General features: G+C 47.2%; 1 pseudogene; it reads right to left on the bottom strand.

Annotated features, from left to right (window-relative positions):
• Positions 1–6,989: 6,989 nt before the first annotated feature.
• On the bottom strand, positions 6,990–12,334 carry LOC149329754 (uncharacterized; annotated as a pseudogene).
• Positions 12,335–18,920: the final 6,586 nt, after the last annotated feature.

The following is an 18,920-nucleotide window of genomic DNA, read 5'->3' as shown; positions in this document are numbered from 1 at the left end:
ATAGTAAGATACTTAATCTTGGAGGAAAGCTGCCCATTAACACCCACGCATTGAAATGGGCAATCGATAAGCACTGTCATTATCTCACCGGTCGGGGTTACCAGCTGCTTAACTGTTGGCTCGATCCCGCGGTAAAGGATGTTTGAGCGTGGCAACGGTGGCCAGTTGTAAAGCGGCGGCGTGCTTCGTAATTTTGAAAAGAAAAAAGTGTGTGTAAGTACTGAAGCGTTTCGTTTGGAATATGTCACAGTATGTATGTAATACGCATGTTGAAAGCTCGCCAAGACTATCGGGGTGCGGCACGTGGCTGTATGGGCTCGCCCAGGTTTCCCACTGACGTCACTGGGCTGGGGGACGCGGCGGTGAGCTGTCACCCTAATCGGTTGAAAGCTATATACTGCGAGCAGCGATTATAAAAATTTTGTTATAAATTATTGCGTCCACGCCGAGCTTTCCAATTTGACTCGATTACCGGCTGCAACATCAGCTACAAATCTGTTGCACTAGAATATGCCCATCAAATTAATTTAAGGGCCACTTTAAGGGAGTGCCTTAGAAACACAAAAGGGTGCAGAGGGAAACCACTGGTGCTGTGATGGACGCGGGTAAAAAACCTGCCCAACGTTTGCTTCTCAATGAACATTTACTATAAGACTACTTAGAGATGTGCAGCGACCATTCGGGTAGCTGTGCTCGGCCAATTGATTTCATAGCCGGCCATTATGAGTTAATTTCTTTAACGCCCTACGCTATTTGGATGAGCAGATGCTACCCAGGTAGGAGGAATAAACAGGGGCGTGTGCGGTCGACGTGCGAGAATACGAAGATTTGCGTCACTTGGATGAGGCGCGGTTGGCCTGCGTGCGCCGGTCGTGATGCCCAGCAACTTAACGCATGGGAGCCAGGAAGACGCCTTCAAATTTTTCGCGCTGATTTTTTATGGTAGGGCCCCCATGCGGAGAATGGGTAGTTTCTCAGCATGAAGGGCGGTAAAGAACGAAGTTGCGCCATCTGTCGACAAATACGCCGGCGAAAAGATGCTTTGATGGCTGGGAAAAGCAGTTTCGCTTTTGTTCCTTTATTCTAATCCGTCACATTCTCTAAATGTTGCGTCTAAAAAAAAATGACGTAAAGCGATCAGCATCTTATGGGGATGTTAGGAAAGGAGCAAATCGGAACTTGAGAATTTATTTGCAACGTAGTCACCTGTTCCCATCGACAATAAGAACGCTTTGTAGCGTACCTGAATGGTAATCGCTCAGCTCAGCCATTCGTTTTGCTTTTGCTATTGTTACTTTTCAGATTCCTTTAGAATACAGGTGTCTCGCCGCGGCCGCAGCGTGCAGGCCATGAATTGGTCAGTGACGCGTGCAGCCAGTCACTGCCCACCGAATGACCATTTACACGAGCTGGCGGCGGCAGTCCGGCAGTTGGGAAGGCAGCTAATGGCATCCAAAAGCACTCGTAATGGGGAAAAAATACGAAACCTTTTACGCCTGTAGTAGAAACCATGCGGGCCGGTCGCCGAAGATGAGGATCATTTCGAGAACAGCGCTGGCAGAAAACGGGCGATGACAAGGAAAACACACAACTGCGCTGAAAAAAACTTTATTTCGCATCCGCACCTTATATATAGACAGAGAAAGGAAGGGAGGGATACACACGCGAGAAGATTATGAAAGGTCAAGCAGGGCAAGAACCAATAAATGCACTGTCACCTCTTTATCATCAGCTGGAAAAAGCTACGCAGCCGTAGATAGCGAGGAAAACAGGGGGGGAGGGAGGGGGGGGTGACACTGGGGAAAGAAACTAAAAAAAAGTGTAATAAAACAGACCTCGGAGGGTTCCATCGAAATAGTTTTTGACGTATTGCTAACCTTTTCAGCACATCAAGAACGATTTTGATGAAAGCCAACTGATGTCTGTTTTATTACTTTTTTTTAGTTTCTTTCCCGCATGTCACTTCCCCCCTCTCCGTTCTCTTCTCTTTCCGGCCCCGCCGCGATGGCTCAGTGGTTACAGCGCTCGGCTACTGGCCCGAAAGACGAGGGTCAGTGCACGTTAAAGAACCCCAGGTGGTCGAAATTACCGGAGCCCTCCACTATGGCGTCCCTCATAGCCTGAGTCGTTTTGGGACGTTAAACCAAACGATAAACCAAGCTTTTCGTTTTTTTTTGGCACATCTGTCCCCCTCCCCTCTTTTACGAATTTTCTTGCGCTTGAGCATAGCTAGAAACAAAACAGCCTTGCCTTCTCAGTAATCGACGATGCTTTGGAGGCAGCGTTGCGGCTGCGCGAAAGTGGTGCCGCTGATAGATCGCAGGTCGGCGATGTATTCGTACTGCGGGCCGCATTGAGAGGGGGTAGTAAATGCAGTCGTACTCGGAGCGCCTGCGACAGAAGAGTCTGAAGAACGAAGGTGAATGCGGTAGATCAACCAGCGCCGAGCTTGCGAGCGGATTGACACAGTGCTTGACAGCTAATTACGGAACCACCGAAGCGCTACGACATTTAGGAATTCTCTCTTAATGATTCGGCAAGCAGTCATAATATGACGTGAACAAATTCCGCAAAAACACGAGTTCGAAGGCTGAGTGATGCGTAGCGCCAGTGATTACTCCGGAAAGAGTCTTCTAGCTCCGCATCACATGTGTGTGTGTGGGGGGGGGGGGGGGGGGAGGGGGGGGGGGAGTGGCGGCGCAGGACGAGGAAAGGCGGTTACCGTTAGGGTATTGACGGGTTTTAAGCATTCTCTGTTATCTGGCGCTTTTTTTTCGGAAAAAAAAAACATTCAAGTTTCCGAACAAAGTGAAAATTCCCCGATTTGAGCATCACCCTTGGTGCGGGCGATACGAGGCGTAATATTTAGGGCGACAAAGGCGAGCTGTGCGAAAGAATGGCCGGCTCTCTCCCACTTACCGTTCGCGCTTGTTGCCTTGGCGTCATCGCTCGTTCACCATTGCGTCTGTGGCCGCGGTATGCGGCAGCTTTTTCGTTCATGTCAGCACATCGCGATGGGGTTTTTGATTGCGAATATGGGGCTCCCGACTCCTGCTTCTACCCTGGGAGCTCACACTTCTTTTTGGTTTAATAAAGATGATTGCCCATTATAAACATTAGTTATTAGGGCTACGAATACTTGTTAGCAGCGATCGTTTTCATTGTTTTCTATGGGCTACGCACGGCCCTGGCATGGAGTAACACCGTGCAGGTTGCTTTCCGCAATCTGTACAAAAATTTTGCGCATGCGCACATGGTTCGTGCAAGAAGGCGGGTTTCCAAGTGTGCAAAAACTCCCAATAGTACACCTTTCGTGGCACTTGCGGTTTCCTCCCTGTAACGCGCACTGTGTAGAGAATTCTTGCACTTTTTAACGGCTCTAAAGGTGATACTCGAAGAATCACAGCTGCGTGTTAAGCGCATATCGCTGATTATAACCGGCATTAGCGGATAAAGTTATGGCGCCTTTATGATTTAAAAGTTCTCGTATATTCTTACAGGTGAAGTGCTGGAACGAAGAAAATGGTTGCCGGCACGTGATGATGGCAGCAGAAATACGCTCGCACTTTGAACGTGAATGCGAACACCACCTAACCTGCTGCCCCGCGTGCTCGGCCAGGGTACTTTGCAAGGACGTCTGCGCGCACCTGAGGTCCAGTTGTGGCGCGATGCCGATTGCTCATGCATCGAATTTGGATGCGCAGTCGCGCTACATGGAAGATGCAGTTACTTCGACGACGGTGCAAGGGATGTTGGAGAGTCTGGAGGGAAATATGAAGACGCTTCTTAAACGTTTAAGAAGCGAAGCCAAGTTTCAATGTGAGAGACTCGGCGAACTCTCTCGTAGCATAAATATGTTAACAGAAGAAGTAGAAGAGCTACTTATTCAGAGAGATAGGGTTTTGGGCGAAACACTTCAAGCAGCTTCCAACGTTATAGATCTTACACAGAAAAACGTTACTTACAGTCCTCTTCAAAAAATACCCGCAATGAGTGAACAAATTAAGAAGTTTGCAGTGCCGCTTGAAGAAAGATACCACGGGTTGACTCAAGGTATGCGGGAGGCCGGAGTGGCTGCTGAGAAAGCAAAGGAATGTCTAGTTTCAAAACTTGGTCTATTTTGTGAACTCTCGGAGAATGCAAGCAGGTCAATTGAAGAAGTTTTATCTCGGTGGACAAATCTCTCCAGTCAGAACCGCGAAATTCTAGCACGAATTACGCTGGGAACTGAAGGAAGTGCTCAGAAAATGTTGGAGAGCTCCTACCAGTCCCAAAGACCACCTGCATTAGATGTGTTCTGTGACCTGTTTACTGTAAGAGGTGTAAAAGCCCTTTCAGAGACGGCGCGCAACGCTGGCTTTGTACAGTACGCTAATCACCGAGTTTGCCTACGTGGCTACTGCGTGACACCTGCTTTCTGTATCATTCAAACCGGTGACGTTGCGGCACTACACGTTGGGATTCAGTTACACAAGGGTGAAATGGACGACGCTGTTCAGTGGCCTTTCCGGCAAAAGATTAAGATGACTGTCTTGCACCCCGATGGACGCAGTGAACTTGCACTAGAAGTGAGAGAATTTTCAGATTCGAGCTGGATGGAGAAGCCTTCGCAGTCAAGCGATCCGTGCTACTACCTCAATCTTTCATTCAACCTAACCAGTTTGGTAGTTAGCGGATATGCAAAGCATGACCAGCTTCGGCTAATGTTTGAACTGTTTCCATGATTTCCTCTCGGTGGCGACAGTCGCCCTAGCAGTGTATTAGCCGTTTTTGCATGCGTCCTCAGCGACAGCGTTTAAGGCTTTCGATAATGTCTTGGAAATTTTTGCGATCGTGTTGGATTTTTTATTAACTTCACACAATAAATTTTCTGGTTTTCCTTCACTCAGGTAAATTTATTTCGAGGCCTATCGATATACGAATAGCTACTGCAATAGGCAATGCTGCATCAGTGGCTACTACATGCAAATATATTTTTATTAAAGATCATTTTGTTATCCGGGAATAGTTTTGAGAGGGATTTCTGCAGAGCCATCACTTTTTGCTGCTGGTAGTTGGTGCATTCAGGTATAGCCACAGTGATGGTCTTTCAGCTCTGCGGTGGGAAGTGACTGCTGTGTGTGTCGGGAGTGGCAGTGTGTGAATGCGTGTATAGCGGCCTGGCTCCATGGATGTCCCAAGCTTCTTATATACCTTTAATACCTATGCTGCAGCTCTTGGTCGCTGGTCGCACTCGCCGTAACATGCAGTGTCCGTGTCCTGTGCTAGTTAACTTCCTTCATTATGTTGCCGGATGCCTCACGTGACATCTACACCATGGTTTATCCTTCCTTCATCCCCCTGAGTGTGGGAAATGTATTGCTATACTGTGTTACTGCAACATGCACTGCAATAAAATTTTTGCGTAGTATCACTTCGGCTCTTGCTCAAAGGCTACCAGCTGCAGGAGGCTCAAGAAAAGCTCTAATAAGAGCAGAGAACCAAAGAATATGCCTTCGCACGTAAAAAAAAAAGAAAATGTCCGTAATTTTCTCAAAAAATGATAAATTGCTCCAAAATTAGTTCCCGGAGGCTACTTTCAAAACCTCCCTCTGGGGATGCAAACATTCTCCCACCCAGCACAAATCCCTTGAAGGAACTATTGTTACTGAGCCCGGGAAAACCTCTCTTGCTGGACAATAATTATTTTTACCGCTCTGTAGGATTTAAGTTTGTTCCATGAAAAGAACCCGCTACAGGAGAAGCGATTTTATGCTCTCCGTCCTGGCATCTTTTCAGTAGGTTCGTGTTTTGTGTATGCCGCTGTCTGCTTTATTCGATAAAGCATCAGGCGCATAATCACTAAGCCATAACCTACACAGAAGCGTATGTACTCAAACTCGGATATCGTTTGGAGCCCGTGGCCACTAGTTAACGACGCCAAGTGTCCTTTTACGCAATCTGGAAACTGCCTAGAGGACAGGAACAAACACGAAGATCAGGATAGTAGGCAGACTGCAGCAAAATGGCGTGTAACCTCACTGGTGGCCTTAGAGAACCTAGCGAGGGAGTACGGAGTCATTCTGCCAGATTTCGCAAGCCAAGCGCCATTAAAAAAACTCGCAACCTAACTTATGGCACGCAGCCTTGACCAATATGACCCCCCCGCAGGCTTCAGAATTGTCACTTGAAGTACCCCCCCCCCCCCCCCCCCCAAGTGCAAGGTATGTCAAGCACGACCTGAACCTTCTGTATGCAAATGTACACTTCTACTCGAAGCCTACACACGGACGTTCTGCGGTTACCTTTTAGAGCAATGGCCCGGTTAGTATGTAGAAGAATCACGTGCAGAAAGTAAAGGAATGGTCTGACATGTGGGCTTTAATGTTCCGAAGCCCTACGTAAGCAACAAGTAACGCCCTAATGGAGGTCTCCAAGTTAAGTTTGACCACATAGGGTTAATTAACGCGCACAAACAGCACACCAGATTGGCACTAATGTTTGCCCTTCATCAAAAGTGAACGCTGAAGCTACGGTTTGAACCCACCAAGATTCCACACACTAAAGCAATGGAAAGAATCTCAAGGCGGAGAATTTTTATTTTTAAGCGAACCGCGGATGGGTTGGTTGAATACCGAAAAACTTTAGGAATGCTGGAATGCACAGGTACCATTCGGGAGATGAGAACCTTACACCCTCCAAGTTCCCGACCGAGCAGTACTACACGCTTGTGCCACCTGACGATGCACTCCAGGTGTCATGACAGGTGCAGGTCGCCGGTGCATCGTCCGTGTGCAGTAGCATGCAGTGCGGCACGGTCGGGAACTTAGAGGGAGGGTGGGTCCGTTCCTTTTACCACGAATTGTTCGTTCTTACTGGCCTAGGTTCAAGAAACACTTCTGGAGGGCTATGAAAAAACAGGCTATTATAAATTAGACACCTTCCTCATTCAGGTGCGGGCGTACATTTATATATGGCTGCTGTTTTAGTGCACTCAACGCAACGGAAGACTAAATTTTGCAGCGCCATGGTGCCGCCATTTGATCGTCCGCTCTACAGCCGAACGTGCGGTGAAACGCCTCCATGGTCGACACTGCAAGCGTGCATGCGCCCCAAGCTGTGTCCTGGTCGAGAGAATTGAAGTCCGCAAGCGTCCTTCCGCCAGCGCAGAGAGAAAGACAGGCGCGTCGGAAGAACAGCTCCATTGAAAACAACGGGGCTTCGCTTGCCGGGGCAGTCTTCGCAACCAACATCCCGACCTGAAGGACAACTCGCAATGTGAAGGCGGCTCCGACGGCCTCGTCAAACTCCGCGTCCCCCAACGAACCATGGAAGGCGTCAGAATTATTGGCGTAGCAGCTCTGCGCGGCTGCGTAGTAGCTGGCAGTGTCGTTCGACCAAGGCGATACACCTCGCATCCCGAGCAGTAGCGACATCACCTTTTGGGCGATGTGGAAACCAAACATCGCGAGGTTGGCGCAGCTGCCTGCAGATACGCCCGGGAAAACGACCGGAGGCACGCGGAACATATGCGGGACGACTACGGTGTTTGTCGTCGCATCTGCAAGCAGCAGTACCTCTACGGTCTACAGGTACTCATCATCATCAGCCATCATGGAGTCCTCATTAACGTCATCCGGGGCCTTCGTTCTTCTCAGCACTGTGGCCTTGTTTTATATCCAGTCGTTGCCGCTCATTTACAAACTCTGTTGGAACCGGCTGTTCTCCCGGTCTTCTTTTGAAAGGGTGCCATTGCTGAATGTCGTTATGCGCATCTCTTTTGCTTTGGCCAGCGCTGCGATTCGATCTTTCATGTTCATCCATTTCGAATATCTGACACCGGCTTCCTCAATCATCAGCTTCAAGGTAGAGAAGTAGCCACTGATTGCGTCGGCAGTGTCCGGTGAGACAGAAACTACTTTGGACAGAGCCGGAAGCCAGAGGCGTTTGAATGTGGTCATGGTGTCCTGGTGGCAAATCTACTGCACGACCTCTTCCTCCAGCTGCTTCGACTGGGTGCTGAGCATGAAGTCGAGCATAAGGAAATCGGCTGCCAGCAGTGCAAGAGTATACACGGTCCTCACTAGCGTTGTCTGGCGCAGAAGGACGGACTTGATGTCGCTGCGTGTAGCTTTGAAATCTCTCGCGAGGATGTGCGTGTGAGGGGGCAGCTGCACTTTCTCCTGGGCGTTCGCCCCTTGAATCCACTTGCCAGGCGGGAACTCTGTGCATTCGGCTGCAGATGTAGGCGCCAAAGGGGAGCGCTGCGTGCGCCGCAGCGTCTCGTTGAGCCCGATACCGTCACCAAGGGAGCGGCATTGTGCTGCGACGGCGTCGCTGATGCTTTCGTTTCCGATATCTTTAAGCACGGAGGTAAGGTAACTGTTACCTTGGTCGCCTTTATCCGTTTTAGGCAATCGCTGTTGAAAGGATCTCCATCTGTCTATTGCTAGGTGTGTCTTGTTGTCTTGAATTCCGGCGGTTACTATGAAAAGAGTGTTTAGCCGTTGCAGAAAGGAAAGCTGTACCAGCTTGAGGAATGTCTCTTCTGAAGACATCTTGAGCCATGATTCTAGCTTTGTGCCCGCCACCTGCGGAAAAATGGCATTTGAGTTTCAAGATTTCGTAAGATATTTCCTGCACATAATAAAAACAGCATTAGCCTGATTCCATGTCATTTCGAAAAAATATAAACACCAAAACTGCTTATTAAAGTCGGTTTGAATATGTGGCCTCAGAGCCGGCCTGAAATCAAGCTTTTTGCTGCTCCTCCTCTTACTCGATGTGCGGCCATCTTATTTTGCCGAGGTAGCGCGATCTAATTGCTGGAGAGTAATAAGGAGGCGCCCTTTGGGCCCACACATACAAGTACGTTCTCCCTGTATAGAATTTCTTCATGCTAGAGCCTCCAGCGTCCTTGAATCAGGGAACATTGGATTAAGTGCGCCGCACTTGTAACTATAGTGGGAGTGGGCGTGTCTTCTTGCATGAGGCTGAAAATGCCGCTATTTCACCAGTTAGAGGAAAAACGCCCCTTTCAAAGAAACTGGCGGTGCGCAAACAGGAAAGTTTATTTGAGGTTTCGCATCTCGCGCATAGTGCAGAGATAATCTCCATTTTAGTGTGTCATACCGGGAAGGTGTGATGATTTTGAAAATCCGAAATAGTTAAAATACGCTCGTTACTAATTTCTTACTTCATATTCAAAAAATTTAAGAATGTATTAGTGATGGAGTACCTCAACGTTTAAGAGCCGCAGTATTCAGTGCGCCTTACATCTCAATGCTCAGGTGCATTTATACAAGGCACACTGAAGCAGAGTATTTCCTGAGAGAATTCGTAGGCTGCTGTAACTTTTTACGTTGCCGCTTGAAATCTTCTTTGGAAAATAATTGAACAGAGAAGAAATACTCTCTCGTGGCGTATTAGAACTATATAGTAGATTAGATATAGGCAAGCTATATTGCCCAGAGGTGATGAGAAAAAAGAGGCGCTGTCTGCACCGTAAGTGACCGGCAATACTGCTGACGCCTGAACAATCGGTAAGAGCAGCAGAAATGGTAGAGGAGCGAGGAAGAAAGGAGATTATGCATCTGACTGTTTTGAGCAGAGATGATCAGTCCGGAAGCTGCCTGGAACTCACTTTTTGCCTGTTTGTAAAATCTGCCCACAAAACCCCACCCTCCAGACCTTGTCGACTATTTCGCGGATGGTCCTTGACACGCCCAGATAAGTGACGCAGTTGTTGTAGTACCGGAACCCAGAGTCGGCGGGCTCCGCCAGCGCCTGCCTCGCCACCATCTCCCGGTGCCTCCTGTCGGTGTAGTTGAGCAGTACCTCCGCCATGAAGGACGAGGCGAGAGGATCTGGGAGCGAGGCGCTCCCGATCCATCGGCCACAGACGTGCCGTAGAACTCGTGGCATGGCTTCACGCTTTTTTCCACGATGGAGTCCATGTAGTCCAGCATCTGGATACCAGGGCCGAAACAACACGTCAAGGAAACCGCGCGTAATTCTCCTCGTGCACGACTGTGCACAAAGCACAATCTGCAAAATCTAGTACACGCAGCACTGGGTGTCTGCCCACGGCTCTGTTTAAGACTGAGCGGAAGGGGCACTTCTATAATCCCCCTGCAGAAAAAGTGTGTGAAGTACACCGACAACAAAGAAGGCTCATGGGAGTATTTCACAAAGATAGAACACCGGCCATCGTCACTGAATGAAAAATGTGTGTTTTGCTCTCTAATACTACGGTTTGAATAGTATGCAACGAAAATGGAAGCATAACCGACGACGCCGTCTTGCTTATAGCGCGACCACAAGACATGTTAGGTGCTTTGTTGAACAACCTGCGTTATGACTGGCAGGAGCAATGGAAAGTAGTCGTCGCCCCTACTGACCATAATTTTCACTGGCTGGGGGCCATTCCCAGAGATTTGTTTGATTATTATTAAATTTTTCTCGTAAATGCTTCTTTCAGTGCACCCGTAGCATTATCATCAGCCTTCGTTATGTCCACTCAACAGTTTTCTCAGAAAACTTGGCCTTTTAGGGTGCATTCAGCGCGAATACTTATTTTATTGTCAAATTCTCCCAGGTCTCTTCACATAGAAAAGGCAGGAAAAAAAGAGCCCTTTCCTGAGTGAAAGGATCGAGGTTGGCCTGCGCCAAGGACAGTGCTTTTCACAGCCCACAGAAATATGCGGGTGCATACCAAAAATAAGTGGGACCATAAGGGAAACATTTACCATTTTCAGACACAACCCACATCTTTTTGGGCGTTTAGATAATAAGTCTGCCAAGCTAGCTCGAGAAAACACCTAAAAGAAGCCTCTCATCGATTCATAGAAAGGGCGCGTACTTTAGTTTTCGGATAGCGTTCAAGGGCCCCTGTACGCTTTGAGAAGTGTGACATCTACGCGTGTTTTACCGTGTAAAGGGAAATGTTTTTCATTACTTCATAACAAAGCCGTGCTTTTCTTAAAAAAATCATGTATCTATGATCTTTCCTGCGGTGACAGTTTAAATATTGAAGACCAACCCCCGCAACTGGGGTTTGTATACTCGGAATCTAAGATATAGTTTTATAATGGTTTGATGCTAGAGACTGACTTGGACAACGCTAAATAGCAATAACTGAACGAATAAATTAGAACTCCCTGTTTAGTTTGCTTACTGGCCGGAAACTTATTATGGTACAGCTTCTCGGAAGCCTTCGGCGGAAGTAGGGCAGTTCACACTGAAAAACTTGTCTCAGCCGAGTCGTCTGAAGTATGGGTCCACTGCCCCGTTCTTTTTTTTTTTTTCAGGTAAAGCGCGTGCCTGGACAACAATTATGAGTGCCTTTAGCGACATGCCTGTCGTTTTCTTTTTCGCTCTTTTTTTTTTCAGAGAAACATCACCGCCAAGCCGAAAAGTATCGTCAGAACTGCGGTACCCGTGAAATCGCGCGGGCTCAGTAAAAATTAGTGTCTGAAGGAGAAGCATGAGCACGGCCATAAAAACTGTCAAACAGTTCGCCCCTACGCGGAGGAAGGCGGTATTATAAACCACCGCGAAATCTTGACAGCAGTCTCTTTGACAGCAATTCTTGTGAATTTAGGTGGCTGGCTCCCAATCCATTGTAGATTTCACTGTTATCCGCGAGCTAACCGTACATGAGTTACCGTTTACGGCCTAAAGCGCCGATGCAGTTCAAAATCCAGCGCTCATTTCCTTTTATTGCAACGTTACTTAGCTTGGCTATTGATGAGCTGTCGGAATGTTTACCGGTAAAATTTCGGGAAACGTTTTTTTCTGTGCTCTGGTTTACTCTATTAGCAACACCAGGAAAAACAAGCACAATGAAAGGAGCTAGTTGCAATCACTGTTTTTCAAAGCCTCCATAAGTGCGACTGAATGACTGACATCTTGCGTTCTGACTCCTGAGGCACTGCAAGACTTTCGATATGAACAAAGACACGCGACGAACGTGCAGAATCGGTCAAGCTCCGCGGCTCAGAAAGTACATGCCTCTCAGCGGCAAAAAGGCGCCGACGCGGGATAGAGAGACACGACAGCGTCGGCCTGTTTCTTGGACTAGGAACTATGACTTCAAGAAGCGAATGCCAAAGAGTAACACTGCGCTTGTTGAAGGCCTCTGGCATAAGCTGATGCAACTATGCTTCCCGCTGAACAATGTAATGCACGAGTTCTAATGAATCTGGTGTCTTCACGCGAACACTACTGTAAATGGAACCGCGAACGTTGTCAAGTATGCTTCCCGCTCAACAATGTAATGCACGAGTTCTAATGAATCTGGTGTCTTCACGCGAACACCATTGTAAATGGAACCGCGACTCCTTACCTCGCGACAGGCTGGCTTGTCGCAAGTCTTTTTCTTCGTGGACGAAGTTCTGGCCAGCACAACACCAAAATTGATGGCTCCGGTGATTAGGACGAACGCCGTCATTATGGTCTCCGGACTTGTGTGACGGGAGGAATGAGCTGCAGGTGGCACAGGGCCTGAAAATGAGGTAATGGCTTTTGTAAAGGACGTGGGGCTAGAATCGAAAGAGGTACATATAGGATATGAGGGAGGATGTACTGGAGGGCTTCGGAATAAATACAATAACTGGGGCTCTCTATGTGTGCCGACAATGCATAGTACAATGGTGGTTTTGTATTCCATCGTCTTCCAAATGCGGTCGCTGCAGACAGGATACGATCACCCGAACTGAGATCAGCAGCTGGACGCTAATGGCAATGAGTCAGCAAAGCGGGATGACGAGGCAACATTTGTGGGACACTTATAAGCTGTGCTGCGGTTTATTGCACTTACGGTCACGATCAAATTTTTCGGAAATTGATCTCTTGGAAAGAAGGATTTTTTATCTCTGCCTCACGACACTCTCATGGGGAATTATCACTAGAAGAGGGAGCATGCACTTTCCTTCACATCTAGACACATATCAGGCGATTGCATTACATGACTGCACCTGTGAATAATTTTTTTTCTCGTAAACTCGCTTTCTGTATTCTTTCACTTCTGACAGCCCATACAATGACGACTGCTCTGGACACTAATTAGTGAATTTCGCTGCGAAATGGTGTTGTAGCGAGCGTGGGTCACGGAGCAAACTGTCAGGAGGCAGACTGTGCTGACAACAGCATGTCGCTAGTGCTTCTTCGGAGCTTCGAAGCGATTAATCAAGGCTGAATTGTGGGCCTTTTGGTATGACATGTCGAAGATGATTATTGATAGCCAAAACATGACGGGCACACAAGGAAGCATCTTGCAGGACAATACCTGTACTAATAAAATAAATTTTTAATGGGCACAGATCGCTGAAATAGCAGTCACGCATGCGGCCTGCCAGGACAGGTTATCTACGCCAAGTCATTGTGAAAATTAGTTTTTTTTATATTAGTGCTAAAGAGGGGGAAACTGATACAAGCATCGAAATGTTTGGCTATTTGGAAGGCCTCAAAGGTTTCACGTGCCTTTCGCGTTTATCCATGGCCCAGAACAAAAACATCCGCAAAACTTGGGGAACATTTCGTACGGTATCTTCTAAAATGCAGTGCAGGATTGCGGCCACTACGGCGCCTATTTTTGTTCGGTGCTTGGTCAAGCGTTCATTCACACAGTCCATGGTCCACAATCAGTGAGCGATTTGTGTTCAATAAAACTTTCAGTTGTAAGTCCAGCACTAGTCCTGTGTTTTTCTCTCTTGTCTGCATGGCTCTTTTGGTTGGGAGAAATTCTCTTCGAACCACTTTCGATAGAGAGCAGTGCGACTAGATCTGAGATGGATTTTTTGGTTAGTCCCAGATGCTGAGAAAAGTTGAAAGTGTTATGAAGGGAAGAAATTCGCCGCAGGGGACCGGGAATCAAGGCCGGCGAATAACTTTACTCGAGCACAGAAAAGAAGGAGAAAACGGTCAGTTGAAAACCTCTTGCTCAGCAACATAAGCATGCAAAGTAGCAGTAACCAGTGTAAATGGACACAGCTTAAAGATCCGATTAAAAAAGAGTTAATTTCTATGCTTTTGAAGAAACACAATTGGCAATTAGAAAAAATTACATTTGGGAAGCGTGAAACAGAAGTACTGGATAACGAACGCGCCGAGCAATGGAGGTACTTGTGAGATAAATTCCCAAATAGGCAACTGTATTTAAGGCTGTAAGGAATGTTCATGGACGCATTGCAGAGCTGCGAGGAAGAGCACGTGAACAGATAGATTATTCGCGGAAATGGATTGAATGAAATAACGAAGAGTTGGTAAGCTACATAAGTAAGTTCTTAGAAGCGCTAAAGAAAATTGACTGGCGACTACGATAGTCAGTAACGCGAAATTTAAGCGCGGCTCTCCGCAGGTCACCTGCCACCACTGGTAAGTGGCGTGTCCCACTGTAAGCCGCCCTCCCGGACCTTCCCGTGACAGCCACCTTCCGGTTGTGCATTCCTCCGCTCTCGCCAGATGGCTTGTGGTGACAGATGGCTTGGCGGTGGCATGTTATGCGGATGACGACGCCGATCACGACGTGGAAAGCAAGGACGGGTCCCGAAGAAATGAGCGTTTAAGTTAGAAGCACATCAATCTGAAAGGGGATATGAATGGCTTCATTGAAAAGCTCTGTGGGTACTCTGACACTAACGGGGCATTGCTACTGGACTATGCGACCAACATAGCGACGTCCTAGTTAAGCGAGAAGAGAAATGTGACGTGAAACAACGCATGAATCTGAAAATCGACAATGCAGCATTGCCACCGAAGATGTTCATCAAACATTTACAGCAAATGAAAGTAGAGGGAAACCATAGGAACCAACACAAACTGATTTACCACTAATGGTGCAACGCAAGTCGGACAGTTTTTTGCGACCTGGTGACACAACCTTTTTGACCAAGTAGTAAGTGGCGGACATTGTAAAACGAGTCATAAAAAAATACCGAGAATCTCGATAAAATTGCTGGGCTTTCAGGAACTCATTGGCTTTATCAGCAAGTAAATAGGAAAGGTAAAAAGATGAAATTGAACGGGGGAAAAACGCGAAGTTGGTGTAATGTTACATTGAAGAGGTAACTAAACTAAGAAGTCGGACGTCAAGGGACAACACAGTGACCGAAATGATCAGCTTGACAGGACGATTTCGACAGAAAGTGGTACATCTTCCGACAGCGCAGGCTGTATGCCCATGACCTCGTTGACGCGAACATCAGAGCGGCAAACGATAGTTGTATGAAGGAGGTAAGCAGAGAATTAGAAATAGCCGGAAGAGATTTGCGAACTATATAAATCGCTTTGATAGGAAGACAGCAAGCGCAGAACATTGTGTACAGGACAAAAAACAGCTTTCCAGTTCGGTTACAGGTCGTGCAATACATCAAATGGGTAATTAGCGAGAAGGTTAAATAGCTACAGTGGGATATTTTAAGCTAACAGATGTTGAAATGCTGGTGATGCGAGCCAAGAAGATTAACCCCAAGATCATTCAACCAAGGCGGGCCTCATATTCCGCTGTCATAAGCCAAACCAAAGTCAATCGATGAGTAGATCAGAGAACCTAGGACTTTGGAAAGGAATTAATAATAAGTACCTAAATAAGCGAATAAAAATTATTGAAATGATTGTTTAATCCTAACTTGTAGCAGTCATTTCAAGCGGACGAGCAGGAACTCTTGTCACTCACCGATATGACCATCCGCTCTCTGCTTGGGCTTACCCAGTCGCTCAGGCTTCTGCCGCCGCTCTCGGAGCTCTGCGCCGTGTTGCTGCGCCTCTCCTTGCTGGTGCTGCTGCTGTGGCTGATGCTGCGGCTGCTGCTGCGGCTGCTGCTGCGGCTGCTGCTGCGGCTGCTGCTGCGGCTGCTGCTGCGACTGCTGCTGCGGCTGCTGCGGCGGCTGCGGCGGCTGCTGCGGCTGACTCAGCTCCTCTGCCTTCAGCGCCTTTCGTGATCGGCTCTCTTCCTCATGTGCAGCTGCGGTAGACTCTTCTGTTCCCTTTTCGTTTTCCTTCCTTTCGGTTCCTCATGACTTGCATGCGAGGCTGGAAACAAGGAAAAAAAATTCAGGGGGGCACTTTTCTGACCTAAAGTGCGGTCAGGCAAAAGCCTTAAGCGCGATATTGTTGCTTGTGTCACTGATGTGTGGTTAAGATGTTGAGCATCGCCTGTAAGAGTGGAACGTGAAAGCGTCTTGCAACGCTACCACGGAGTCCACATGACGCCATCGCCCGTTGCGCTGTATGCCTTGGTTGTCGGCAAATTGGTTCTTGAGGTAAGGAAATGTATCTATATCGCATATATCGGTGGACACCTTAGCCTCGCCGTAAGGGAAGGGAGGAAGATAGGAGTGAACGAAGATACCGTATTCACTAGACGCCCTATTGTTCATTCCACACCATCGAGCTGGCATGGTGGATGAGCATTATTAAGTAAAACTGTACCCCACCCTCATTTTCTTCAGATAAGTACGGGATGCTATACACGTCTAGTGGTAATTCTTTCTTCAGGGTTCGCTGCAATACTTCACAAAAATAATCCCCTTCTAGACAGAGTAAAAAAACGTGGTATATGGTTTCCGACTTTCTGCAAATTAAACAGTGAGATCCCCAGGGCAAGAATAATTCCTTTCCCTCTAAAATTTTTTCAGTCTGTAAGATTCCGGTGTGCAGCTTAAAAAAATTTTGTTCCTGGCGGCACCTGCATTTTTTAACCCTCTTTAAAACATCTCTGCCTGGGCCTCCACTGTACAAAGCCCTCTACAAGGGCACGGGGAAACTATCGCACAATGCACCGTAGAGTTTCTTCCGTTTCGCAGTCGACATAACATCATATAAAAGCCGCGCGGAAAGGAGTCTCACACTCGCTACGATTTCCCAGTAAAAGCTGATCCTGAAGTAAACATCAGTAGTTGAGACTACGTGCTCCGGCAGCACGCGCCGCAGCCTAACATGGCATACGGTTCGCAAAAACGGGCCTCTTGTGTCTCGAAGAAACAAAAAAACGATGCTGATAGGCCTCCACTGTATGTGGCGCTCCAGAATGGCAGGCTAGCATTGTGACAAAGACGCAAGTCCTGCCCGAACGTACTTTCGGGAAAGCATGGACTGGTTTCTGGCCATCCAGAAAGCCGCTGCGGAGCCTGCCGATTGGCTCTCGAGACTAGAGCCGCTGTGCAATTTTCGTGAATTTTAGTCTGACGAAGCCAGATTCATGCTCGCTGGCTACGACAGTGTCGTGTGTATGTAGATAGCGTTTATTGTGTTTTGTTGATTGTTTGTTTTATTTTAGGTTATGTGTGAAAGCCAGGTGGTAAAGAAAAAAAAAGCTGGCATGGTAGAGTGGCTAGCGTGCTCGTCTCGCACTCCGCAGACCCTGGTTCGATTCTCCAACTCGACCAATTTAACACTCGGTTTTATTTATTTGTTCTGGTCTGACTTGAAAAGCGTGACACCTCTGCTGACAACTTTCTGTCGACAATGATGAGGCATTAAAGGCTTTCGCCTTAATAAATAACCTGGACTAACTGATAGCATTTCTCCACTCTTTGGGGTGTGGATATCCCTTGAAACAAACAAGTGCGGGACGCTGGAACTATCCTGATCCCTATGCTCGACACGGAAAACTTCTAGTGAACTATAGTTGGCATGAAGGAAGAATCGGAATAGCGTGCCATCTGAAGTTAACACGTGTGTACACTTTCAAATATCATGTGTCATGGCAATAACTCAGAACTCTTTTAACTGCACTTAACGAGATCCACCTTTTTATTGGGGCGCGTCACCACTGTTCTTCAGTAGTTGTATTACTATGCAACAATAGCAGGGGGTACACTTGAAAACAAACATATTTTTTATAAATAATGCAGCAGTCTTCGCCGCGGCTGCCCTCAACACTTTTTATTATGTTGGTTGCAAACCAATTTTTTACAGATGACCGCAGATCCCGCCTTCCATGGAATGCATAGGAAGGTATGGGTCTAATGTTATCGACGGGGTTCGGGGATGACACTCAGGTCAATAGTCACTGAGGTTACAGTTGACAGCAACAGCCGTGCAGCTTCTTGTTGTTTGTGGAGTGTCCGCCACACCATTTTTCGCAGATAATAAGGCAAACAAGCTGCAGCAAACAGTACCGTTCTCTTCAGAGTCCAAGTTGGCTTTCTTGAGAAGTGATATGCACGAACTTTACCTAATGCTCTCAGTTACCCGGGAAACAAAGCAAGGGCCTTACCTCGGCTCTTCTTCGACTTGTGTCGCTTCCCTGTGTATAAAAAAAAGAAGCGCATATGAGTGGCCTTAAACTGAGAGCACCCGTTTTTGCAAAGGAATAACTACACTACAACAAAGTCCTGAATACAAAATAATGGGTAAACGAGCGTACGCTTACTATGCATGTCGTTTCGGTAAAGAAGACATATAAAATGGGCACTTGACTTTACGCAAAGCTTGTCCGCCGTTCCGTGCTATACAAAGTAGATTTCAATTTTCCCAAAAGAGGTGTTGCGTGAAAAAAAAATGACGTTCTTTTTCAGTTTGATTTGGAACAAGCGGTAAGCACTTAATTATTTTGGCGGCAGTACTATACGTAGCACACTTCAATCAAATAACAGTGATGCATTTACTCGGCTCAGCGCGTTAGTTGTCCATGGCTATATTTCAGTGTTACACGCAAATGTGAAATACACTCCCTAGGCGGCGGCAGAACGTTGTGAATCTGCGGATAAAATTATAAGGGTAAAAATGATCTTAGGTTTTGAGGTGATGAGTGTTAGGCAAGAAAAAAGAAAGAATAAACTTACTTTTGCTGTCGTCGACTGAAAAGTCAAGGGTACATTGGATTAAAGCAAGTTGTTGCGATCAGGACTTCGTCAAATGGAGTACCAATTAACTTTGATTTTTTTTCTTGGCTGATATTTCTTTAACTTGCTTATAAATGAGAATAAGGCCACCCC

This window comes from Amblyomma mixtum, chromosome 9 (assembly GCF_055824585.1).
Source record: "Amblyomma mixtum isolate Tamu chromosome 9, ASM5582458v1, whole genome shotgun sequence".
Lineage (NCBI taxonomy): Eukaryota > Metazoa > Arthropoda > Arachnida > Ixodida > Ixodidae > Amblyomma > Amblyomma mixtum.
Note: the sequence above shows the minus strand (reverse complement) of the source record. Positions and strands in the feature narration are given on the sequence as shown.